This window comes from Rhinolophus sinicus, chromosome 18 (assembly GCF_057876585.1).
Source record: "Rhinolophus sinicus isolate RSI-liver-muscle chromosome 18, RSI-T2T, whole genome shotgun sequence".
In the NCBI taxonomy this organism is placed as follows: domain Eukaryota; kingdom Metazoa; phylum Chordata; class Mammalia; order Chiroptera; family Rhinolophidae; genus Rhinolophus; species Rhinolophus sinicus.
In genome coordinates this window covers 33,019,386-33,031,434 of record NC_142518.1, presented here as the reverse complement: position 1 = coordinate 33,031,434, position 12,049 = coordinate 33,019,386, and the positions used below count along the sequence as shown (strand labels likewise).

The window sequence follows — 12,049 nt, the reverse complement described above, 5'->3', positions numbered from 1 at the left end:
TAGGCAAAAAGCTCATATTCTTAAACTTTATTGGAGAGAGCGAGTCCAAGAAAACAGCAGTGAAGGCAAAGAGAGTACTGAGTAGGGAGAGCAAGAGAAAAATATTAGAGGGTATGTTTTCAAGCTAACCACCACTTCAAAACAAGTATAGGTAATTACCTGGTCTTATGAGTCATCTTCAGAAAGGCCGTATGAACTATTGTATCTCAAAACAGCCCATCATGATGCAAGAAAGAAAAACGTGTCCCCTGGACAGAGCAGTTTCCTGAATGAGAAGGTCTTATAGGGGAAGAAAATTTGCCTCCCCAAAATGTGTCTCTTTGGCATAAGGATAAACTTAGGCTGATTATTTTTAAGAAACAGAAGATTAACGAAGTTTTTATGGCTACCTCCTCCTTAACTGCCTGGAAGAATTTAGATGAAAGGTTTGCTCCAGGAATAGAGCTATCACCAGAGATATCTATAGAGAACTTGGACTAGGTGTGGAGGGAGAGAGAGTCAGCAGGGCCTAGAGATCAGAGTCTGTATCTCAATGTGTCTGCAAGGCCCAGCAAACATTTGGTTACCAAACATTTGCTTTTTCTTTGCCATGTGAATTGCCTTCTTCCTCTCTGAAGTCCCCAATCACTACCCCTTTCTCCTTAGCTCAAGATGGCATATAAGTCTCAACTGCCCAATTTGTTCTTGAGCCTCCCGTGTTCTTGTAGAACCCCCATACAAACAAAATTAAATTGGATTTTCTCCTGTTAATCTGTGATATAGCAATATAATTCTTAGACCAATTAGATGAACCCTGAAGTGTAGAACAGAATTTCTTCCTTCTCATCAGTGTCAAGCACAGAGATACAGATGCTAGCAGTTAGAAGTCAAGCCAGGGTGCACTAAAATTGGTTGAGCCTAGGGAAATATGAAAGAGATTTTAACAGTATCTGCTACAACTGGACTGATTTCATAAATGTGCTGCTTTTAAATTTCTATTAGTAAAGTTTTAGAGATCAGTTTTGGTTGTGGAGCATTTGTGGTGGCCAGACTTTAGGCTAGCCCCAAATTTTCCCTGCCTCCTGATATTCACACCTTTGAGTGATTCTTCTCCATTCAAGTGTGGGAGGGAACTGATACTTTCTTCCAACCAGTAGATTAATTGATGGGATGTTACTTCCACGAATAGGCCACATACAATCGTGACTTCTGTCATCCTTGCAGATTCTCTACCTTCCTGGTTTTGATGATATAAGCCACCATGTTGGAGAGGTCCACTTGGCAAGGAAGCAAAGGTAGCCTATGCATTTAGAAGCATATCCTTCCTCATTTGAGCTTCAGATGAGACTACAGTGCTGACCAATACCCAGACCTCATGAAGGACTCTGATGCATAGGACCCAGATACGCCATGCTGGATTCCTGACGTATAGAAACTGAGATAATAAGAGCATTGTTTTAAGTCACTAAGATTGTGGTAATGTTTTTATACAGCAACAGATAATTAATATAGCACCCTAGGAGGAGGCATGAATAAGGGTTAATTAATGGAGAAGATGAGCCTCTGGTGAGTGTTAGGAAGTATTAGTGTAAAATAAAAATGACTTGGAGAATGGAACCGGCTGAAAATCAGGTGCAGACATGATAATCATTTTGGGCAACAGGAAGGATGTTCAAATGCTACTGAGAAGTGCAAAGACATTTTTAGGATATTGCAATTGGAAAGGCTTCATGACCAGAATTTTCAATGAGAATGTGTGATCCCTATGTTAGAGCTTGTTAAACACTGAAGAAAAAACATGTTAGCACAAAGCTTTACACGTAGTAGGACTTCCACAGATGGTTTTGAGTTACCTATGTCTCTTTGCTGTAAGTATTTGTATGGTTATGTTAATGATGTAGCTGGGCTGGAGGTTAAGTGTAGCCAATCAAAGCTTTCTCAAAGCTCACACCCTCTATGAGAGACAGAGAAAAAGGAAGTGTAGTACTAAAGGTAAACTCTATGCTTGCTACCTTTCCAGGGGGACTCATGAAAGAAGAGAAGATGGAAAATTCCCAACAGACACATGGGACCCAACATCACAGACCTCAAAGAAGATGGTATAATAATTAGAATTACTGTTCTTCATTTGATGCAGTAATAAGATAATGCATACATTAAAGGGTGAATCTCTGATCTCAGAAAGATATGGTATGGTGGTCAGATCATGAGAGAATATTGTTTTATTCAGGTTTTCTTTACTCACAGAATCTAGTAGCAATAGGTATTGTGTGTGTTCAGAAAGAGGAGGAGAGAAAGGGGAATTTCCCCAATCTATAATCCGTACTTCCTACATACAGGCTGAACCATCCTCTTTTCTCTGCCATTTTGTGGTGGTTAGATTTCCTACATTCAGTTCTGAGGCTTAATATACAAAATAGTTGTTGTTTGGTAGAGGGACTTAAGGATTACCGTATGTGGTATCCAGGGTTGATGCAGGGTTAGGGAGTGGGCCATGGCGAAGTATTTCAAACCCCAGAGTAAAATGCTTTATTCCTACCTCTAAGACTGAGGCTGGAATAGCCTGTTTATAAAATACCTTCAAAATTATAGAGTTCCTTCTATATCTGAAAGTATTGTCCTGGGTGTTCTAGAATAATCAAGGAAACAGTTCAAAAAAAAAGAGCTTAGCAAACATCTGAAGCACTGAGCTAACACCATCAAAGCACTTTGGGATAGAACACTTGGTGGGGAAATCTTCCCCAGAACAATTGATTTTTCAATACATTCAACATCTGCCTAATAGTTACACCCATCAACTTAAGGGGGAAAATATACACTACCATGTAAACGTCTGAATGTGCTTTACAATAGCTACCATTTTAGAGAAATGAGACCTTATTTAAAAGATGGATTCTTAAAGCTGTTACAATTTTTGAGTAACACTAATGGGCAGGGGAGGAGCTGGCTTCAGTAACAGTTCTTTATGTTTTTGTGTGAAAATGCTACTCAACAGCCTGCATCCTATTTCTTGTTCTGTTCAATTCTTGCTACCTAAGGCAGGGTGCAGGGCGAGAGAGGGAACTTGAAAGATCAAACACAAAGATTGAATCATAGAATGCCCCAGCAAACAGGACCCCTCCTGACACTCTCACTAGCCAGCAATCTTCATATCTAATATTATTTTAAAAATTTGAACAATGTACAAATATCTTTTAAAGAAAAAGAACAAAAACTTCAAGTGTTATCTTTACTGTTCCTTAGTATGCCATTTAAATATGTAGGGACATAATGCTAGGTATAATAAGCTGCTCATATGTATTGTTATTGTACAAATATAAATAAAAAATAAGTTTACAAATGAAATAGGAGCAATACTAAAAAATACAAATTAACAATATTAATGTGATAAATAAGGTGGAGGTGATAAAGTCAAACTAGTATTCACAGTGTAAATATTAACTCACTCATGCATTCATTCATTCATTCATTCAACACACCTTAATTGAGTACCTCTTATTTCCAGTGTCACTCTTTTAGGGACTACAGATATGTCAGGGAACAAAATTCCCTACCTTTATGGAGATCACATTTTTTGTGGGATAAGACAGATAATAAACCAAATAAATGAGTAAACTATGTCATGTGTCAGATGATGATGAGTGCTAAGGAGAAAAATCTAGGGAAAGAGAGATAAAGATTTGGGGGGAAAAGGAGTTGCAATTTGTAATATAGGAAAGGCCTTAGGGAGAAGGTGACATTTGTATAAAAACTTGAAGAAGGTGAAAGATGAGTATTTAGGTGGGGGCAGTGGTGAGTGTTCCAGACAGAGGGAATAGTGGGTGGGTGCAACAGTGGGTGGGCTCTGTGGCAAGGGTAAACCTGTTTTTAAGTGGTTCTGCTAAAGGGCAAGGTTTTTTGAGTTCAGCAAACTTTTACTACCATGTGTCATATGAGCACTCAATTTTCCCACCACTTTTCCCTTTTTTCAGACTACTATAAAGCCTTTGCTTTTAATGTATTGGCTGTTAGATCATTTGTCTTTTACTGAAGGCTAAAGACATCTTCTATATATTATGTCCACTTTATTATTTTTTAATTATTCAGTGTGATGGTTAATTTTATGTGCCAATTTATTGACCTAAAGAATGCCCAGATAGTTGGTAAAACACTATTTCTGGGACTGTCTGTGAGGGTGTTTTTGGAAAATATTAGCATTTGATTCAGTAGACTGGGTGAAGAGATCCACCCTCACCAATGTGGATGGGCATCCTTCAGACTGCTGTGGGCCCAAATGGAATAAAAAGGCAAAGGAAGGGCAAACTCTCTATCTTGAGCTGACATCCATCTTCTCCTGTGCTTGGACCACTGGAGCTCCTGCTTCTCAGACCATCAGACTCCAGGACTTACATCAGTGGACACATGGTAAAGAAGCATGTTGGCACTGAAGCCACATCATATTACTTGCTCTCATAGCTCCTGGACTGAGTTCAGCAACTTTTGATTGGCATACTCTTTCAAAGGCAGTCCAACTTCTGGCATAATCTGCATTTAACATCCTTAAAGATGTAAGCATACCTCCATGTACTGGGATGGTTGATATGGGCCCAGAATAATGAACAAGCTTTCCTGTGTTATGCCAGTCCAGATGACAAAAGGTCTATGTCTGTGGCTTATGTGTACTTATTCCACAAAACAAACTGTGACTCATCTATGACCCTTGCTCTCAATAGATTTTGCATTCTATTCAAAGTTATCTCAAATCTTGGTGAAGAATGGGTCTCTCTTGCTGGATAATTTTCTTAGGCATCAAAATTATGAAATTTCATTCCATCAAGAAATAGCATTGAAATGCTTTGTTGTAGATTTAATGTTCAAGACATAACTTCACATCGTTTGTAAGGCCGCTCTTAAATTACAGTGCTAATAGACAACAGTTTAGTGGTTACCAGAGGGTAAGGGTAACCCTCTGGGGGTGGGAGATGAGGGTAAGGGGGATCAAATATATGGTGATGGAAGGAGAACTGACTCTGGGTGGTGAACACACAATGGGATTTATAGATGATGTAATACAGAATTGTACACCTGAAATCTATGTAATTTCACTAACAATTGTCACCCCAATAAATAAATAAATGAAAAAAATGAAAAAAAATTACCATGCTAAAATAAATGACATAGCACTGTGAGGCAAACAGCAATTCCTTTACCAGTTTGATTCTGTTTGTGACATTTAACTCTCTAAACCATGACTGATTGTGCTAGAGAGGAGGGTGTGGCAGATTCCATTTTTCAAAAATGTCCATCCCATATGCTCTTCTACAATGTGACCTTGCTACTGCCAGCAAGAGATGGAGTCTATTTCTCCACCTTTCAAATCTGGGTAGGCCCTATGAATGCTTTGACCTTTAGAATATGGCAGAAGTGACAATGTGCCAATTCTAGGCAAAACCATTATTGGCCTGGAAATTCTTCCTGCACCTTGGAAGCCAGCCACCAGGTTAGAAGTGTAACCACCCTAAAACTACCACACTGTGAGAAGCCCAAACCACACAGAAGATGAGAGATGAGATCCCATATGAAAAGAGAGAGAGAGAGAGAGAGAGAGAGAGAGAGAGAGAGAGAGAGAGAGAGAGAGAGACAAAGCACCAAGCATGTAGTGAAGAAGTCACCTTGGAAGTGGCTGTAGCTTATTACCCCAACTAATGCCACATGGATTCAGGAGGCCCAGCTGAGCCCTTCCTGGATTCATGACTCATAAAACACAATTATTTTTTCAATCCACTAAAGTTTGGGATAGTTTTTTATGTATGTAAAAAATGTTGGTTGGTGTAAAGTAATTTTTATGTAGGTTGGTGTAAAAGTAATTGCGGTTTTTGCAATTATTTTTAACCTTTTAAACTGCAATTACTTTTGCACTAACCTAATAGCAATAGACAACTGAAGCAAAAGGATGTGCTAATAACCTGATTAATTAATCAAATATGCTAGTGAGTGAAAGAGGTTAGGTGTACTATTGAGATTGTGGAACCATACTGCTTGTCTTAAGGTTCTATATTTGCCACTTAAAAGCTCTATGTTGTTGAACAACCCTTGCTTCAGTTCTCTCTTCTATAAAATGGAGATAATAATAATGACTACATCACAAGGTTGTTATGAGGATTTAATTAAAACTTACAACAGTGCCTGGAACTTTAAGAATTGCTGTATAGATTTTAGCTTTTATTACTGTGACATATAGTTGAGCCTCAATAATGTTGACCAGTACATTGCCATTCTATTGCACATAGCAGGAGTAAGCCTTTAGATTCAGGCAGAGCTGAGACTAAATCCTAGATCAACCACCTATGTGTAATACTGAAGCCCTCTGGGGGCCTCAATTTTCACATCCATAATATGGGGGTAGTAGTACTTACTTTTCAAGGTTGTTGTGAGCATTAGATGAGCTGGGCTCAGAGCCTGGTACAGTTTGTGTGTGGTAATTGTTGATTCTTTTGGTATCCCAGCTTTTTTCTTTGATTCCACATAGGATGAAACTTTCTCGACACGAGAAGAAGCTGACTCATTTTAAATTCTTCAGCAGTGTTCAACATGGAGCGTATTCAAGTTTTGGAGTGAAGGCCTAGTTCAATTGTTTTCAAGGCATACCTGGAAATGTACCTATTTGCAAGATTAACCTGCTGATATCAAACTTATTTTCTTTTAACAGAATACTGCTCCTTTCATACAAAACTGTACTATTTAAGTAGCAGTAACTGGCAAAGTATGAGCAGCATCAATTGTCTACTATAACTCCAAGCTATCAATCAAAACACATGTTATTTCCTATGCCCCAGGCAACCAAAGACATAAAACTAGCAAGAACTCAGAGGGGCAGATAAACATGAATATTGAGCTACAAAATTCCCAGGAACATACATCGCAATAGGAATCCTTTGTCCCATCAGCCCTTTCTGACTGGTACCAGATGCAGGTAGAAACATAGAGGTAGGTGATGGTGGAGGTGGAATGGGGCAAAAAAAAAAATCACAAGACTGAGCTGACATAGACTCAAATTAGAATGTTAACATTGACTCTGATGAAGGGAGTATACAAAGCCTCATCAAACTAAAGGCAAGAGGACTTGGTCAATGATTTTGGAGATTTGACCCCTGTACAAAGGCAGTAAGAAAACTTAGAGTGATGTCTGCTCATAAGAAAATAATTACAAAATCAGAGAAAAGTAGAGAAGTGGGTCAGAATAAATCACCTTTTAAGTGAGCAGAGTCAGGGACCAGGAGGTATAAAAATTCCTAGTAGCTGTTTTATATTGGTATGGGAAACTAGCTCATTTTAACCTGTCATTGTACATAAATCACACTTCAAGCTTGGTGGAGGCAGAAATTCTACCTCTGATACATCATATTTACCTGAAAATGGGTTTGCATAAAACTATATTTTTTGGGGGGGGTAAGAAATTAAAAATAGAACTACCATATGACCCAACAATTCCACTTCTGGGTATTTATCCAAAGAAATTCAAAACAATAATTCAAAAAATATATATATGTACCTCTATGTCCATTGCAACATTATTTAAAATAGCTAAGATATGAAAGGAACCTAAGTGTCCATCAATAGACTATTGGATAAAGATGAGGTGGTACATATATACAATGGAATATTATTTGGCTTTAAAAACGAATGAAATCTTACCACCTGCCACAACATGGATGGACCTAGAGGGTATTATGCTAAGTGCAATAAGTCAGACTGAGAAAGACAAATACCATAAAATCTCATTTATATGTGAAAATAGACAACAAAATAAATAAACACACAAAGCAGAAATGGACTCATAGATACGGGGAACAAAATGATAGTTGCCAGATTTACGGGGGGCAGTTGGGATGCAGGGCGAAAAAAGTCCTGAAGGGATTAAGAAGTACAAATTGGTAGTTACAAAATAGTCATGGGCATGTAAAGTACAGCATAGGGAATATACTCAATAATATAGTAATAACGTATGGTGCCAGGTGGGTACTAAACTAGTCAGGGGGATCGCTTCTTATACAAATGTCTAACCATATGCTATACACCTGAAACTAATATAAAATAATATTGAATGTCAACTGTAATTGCAAAATAGAAGAAAATTAAATGTGTGAGTCTCTTGCTACAGCTGCCTGGACAGCCCTGTGGCTTCCCCATGGGCACAGTCGGGGTTAGCCTGTCCTTGGGTGGCTGGCTGCTCGCCATTACCACCCAAACAACTCAAGCCCATATGTGGACCAATGATGCAGACTGTTGATGAAGCTGGGCATTTATAACTACGTTCATTAAGGAACACAAAGAAAATATTCAAAGGGACAAATAATGGTGTCTTCTGGTTGCAGAATTTGAAGTTTGTGGTTTATCATTATAATCAGCTTCTTAACGAATACAGGTTTTCAGCAGAGCAACTTTACCATCTGAGTTAGTTAGGCAAGAATAACCCTGTGATGATTATTCTATAGCTCTGTGATGTTCAGGTAGTGATGTCATCACGACTGTGAGCGCTAACTATTGTCAGACAGATGAGAAGATTTGTGATATTGACCCATTTCAGATGGAGAATACAAACTGCTACTTCTCAGATGCCCTCAAAATTATGACTCAATGGTTTTCATTAGGTGATGCAAGGAAGTCTCTTCATGAAACATCAGTTTGAATAGAAGATGTGGTATATACTCAGTTAATATGCTACAGTAAGCTTCTGAAGTTTCTCATTTTTTGGGAGCAAGAGTAATATCTGCTGAAGATCTTCTGTTTTTGATGCACAAAGATAAAAACAATTAGAAGATTGCTAAAATACATGTTTTTTCAAGACTACAAATCAAAGATTGTCAAAGGGATAGAAGAGGATGATCTGGAAGACAAATTGAGTGGCAGTAATAATGCAAACAAAAGGCAAAAAATCACTCAAAATTTTCACAATCTTGACTAAACAGGAGAACTCTTGGCAATGTATAAATATGATGAAATTGGTGAAGTTAAAGTAAAAGAATGGAGAGAGCAGAAAGATAAACTCGAATTATGGATTCAGGTTAAGATGCAGAATTCTGTGAAAGTCAACAATTAAGTTTCTCCAAAAAAAGGCTTCACATTTCGAGACTGGTTGGACTGCAGCAGTATGAAGATAAAATCCAATAGCTAAATATGCTATAAAAATTTTAGTGTATTTAGCATATGAAACTGGGGCACAGTTAGTGGATCTGGCTCTTCTTCTGTGACAGGACATGGTAACCAAGGCAGGAGACCACTTCAGCCATGCCATTTCAGTAAGCTTCACTCATTATCACAACTCTGCTGAGGGATCTTGCATGAAGTCCTACCCAGACTCTCCTGATAATATACCTCCTCTTACACCAATGGCTCCACCATCTGGATCATAGCACTCAGGGAAAACCACATCAGGATCACTAGGGGATGGGAGTGGTGGTCAAGACTCAGCTAAAACCAAGCAAAGGAAAAGAAAAAAGAGCACTTCAGCCTGTGGTGTTGAGGTTCACAGAGATGCCATCCAGCCCTGCCACATCAGAGAGGTCATTCAACACTATGGCTACAAGATTGACCCCCTGCCCCTATTCACAAGTGCCTACCACAGGAATGGGATGGCTTTGGCCTACTAATGTGACAAATGGCAACAACAGGTAAGGCAATGTTCTATTATGGTGATTTCTGTTTTTCTCTTTGGAAAAAATAAAATATAAGTTTACTTTCTCTGTATCCTCAGGAGTGGGTTGGTTTGTTGTGACTATTAACTGGCTGACTCCAGCTCTTTTCCAGCCCCCTCAACATTTAGTCTTGTTTACTAGATGGACCATTTAGTTAATTAATGACAGAATATTTGGAATAGTGTGTAGGTTGACAAGAATGCAGATCACACAGTTTTGAAATTTTATATTTAGAATGGGTTTACTGCCCTTAGCTCACACATCTTAAAAGCAGTGTCTTTTTATTTCAGTGTTTAGTCTCTGTTTTACTTGATGCGTTTTGTAATCCAAGTTTGGGACAAAGGAAACAATTAAAAGGACAGTTTTCCCCTTGCACTATCCCACCAACTTTACTTTCCGACATTTGTTCACTAGTTCTACCTTTATTTTAGAGACAAATATCCATTTTATAAACTCACACTACTCAAAGACCTAGTTCACCTGATGAACTGTTCCCATTTTCTCTTCCCTTCACCCCACTTATAACGTATGTGTCATTTTCATATCTTCTTCCAAACTTCCTGTGTATCTGCTTATCATGTGTGTTTTTCCTTACATAGATTCTCTTCCCTCATCTTCATTTCTCTCCTTTTTCCTGTCCCTCCTGTCCCCAGGCCCACTACTAACCAATATGACACACTCATTTAGGATCCAAGTAATCAGAATCAATAGAAGAAGGGAAAGTCAGTCATTTACTTTCTTCCTTCGAAGCACTACCGCACCTAGACTGGAAATGTGGACTGGGTAATTTCTTGCTGGTAGCAGCTGAGCTTCCCTTATGGCATCTATACTTTCTCCAGTAAATAAGAAAATTTAACTCTTGGAAACAAACCAAAATATAGTAGATATAATTATATAGTTCCTGATTAAACCTGAATTACAAGAAAAGGAAGTGTTTTCTTTAACTCTGGAGGAGTTTTGTGTAATTTTACTTTTATCATGGTTTCTGCATACACTGAAATAGCCTTTGCAAAGAACTGATAAAAACAGAAATGAGAAGCCTAAAAGATTTTCAACTTGTGACCTAATCATTGTGAAGCTCAGTTAATACAATTGTGCCATATTATTCACATTTGTTAACTATCACTTACCTATTCTATATTAGTCCTTCTGGAAAAAAAGCTTTATGTCAAGAGCAAATATTCAGATATATAATATAAAAAATTGTCGAAGGGTTTTACTATTCCATCTATGTTTGTTGAAATGTATAATTAACTTTTTATTTTTATAGAATAAATAAACATAAATGGAATATTTTTTAAAAACTCCTTGATGGCAGAATCAGTGCTCTCAAGCTCTATGCTATATTACCTCTCTAAATCATAGATAATATTTATATACTCATGAAGATTTCCTCAACATGATTACCTAGAATAGATCATTCCATGTCCTCAGATAACTTTTACTTTCTACAATCTCTAATTATAGAATAAATAAAACAAAGATATTAGTTCCATGCATTATAAAAGGAGGAAATAAGGCAAATGTTTTAGGAAATATTCAAGCATATTTTATACTGTCCAAATACCTGACTGAGTAGCTACCTTTTACATAGAGAAGATATATAACAAATATTGTTCATTGACTGAAAAGCCACTAACTGACCTTGGAAGAAATGTTTTTTAACAAGCTTTTAAACAAAGTGAGTTAAATGCCTGGGGTAGACAGTCTCAAAGTGGGTCTCCAGTGGTACCTACTTCCTGGTATTTATGACTTTTGTGTAATTCCTTCCCCTTAAGTGTGGGCAAAGCTTAATGGCTTGATTCTACTTAATAGGATATGACAAAAGTCATGAGCTGTCCCTTCCAAAATAAGGTTACCAAGGGATGGTCCAAGATGGCGAATTAGGTAAATCCTATGCCTGCTGCCCGCCAGGATCACATCAAAACTACAACTAAATTATAAAACAACCAATTTCAAGAATCATCTGAAGATTAGCTGAACAAAACCCATATAACTAAGGATATAAAGAAGAGGCCACGTTGAGACTAGTAGGAGGGACAGAGACGTGAAATGAGCTGACCCCAAACCCACAGGTAGTGGTTGAACACTGGGAGGGACACCCCGGTGGTGGAAGCTCCCCTGAAGAGACAGGGGTCCCAGCCCTACATTGGACAACCCAACCCAGGAGTCCTGTGCCAGGAAGAGGAGTTCCCACAACATCTAGCAGTGAAAAGCAGTGAGAATACTCTCCATTTGTCCCAGTGAGATAGAATGTGGCTGGAAACCCAGACATCTTCTTAAAGGGCCCACACTTGCAAACACTTACCTGGGCTCTGGTGGAGGGGCAGAAACTTGAGAGGTGCCAGGGACATACACAGAAAGACTAAGTTGTGTGGCGTTAGGGTAAGGGCTTT

At 38.2% G+C, this 12,049-nt stretch overlaps 1 pseudogene; it reads left to right on the top strand.

The window, feature by feature from the left end:
* The first annotated feature begins 8,941 nt into the window (after positions 1–8,941).
* Positions 8,942–9,608, top strand: LOC109438123 (transcription initiation protein SPT3 homolog pseudogene; annotated as a pseudogene).
* The last annotated feature ends 2,441 nt before the right edge of the window (positions 9,609–12,049 follow it).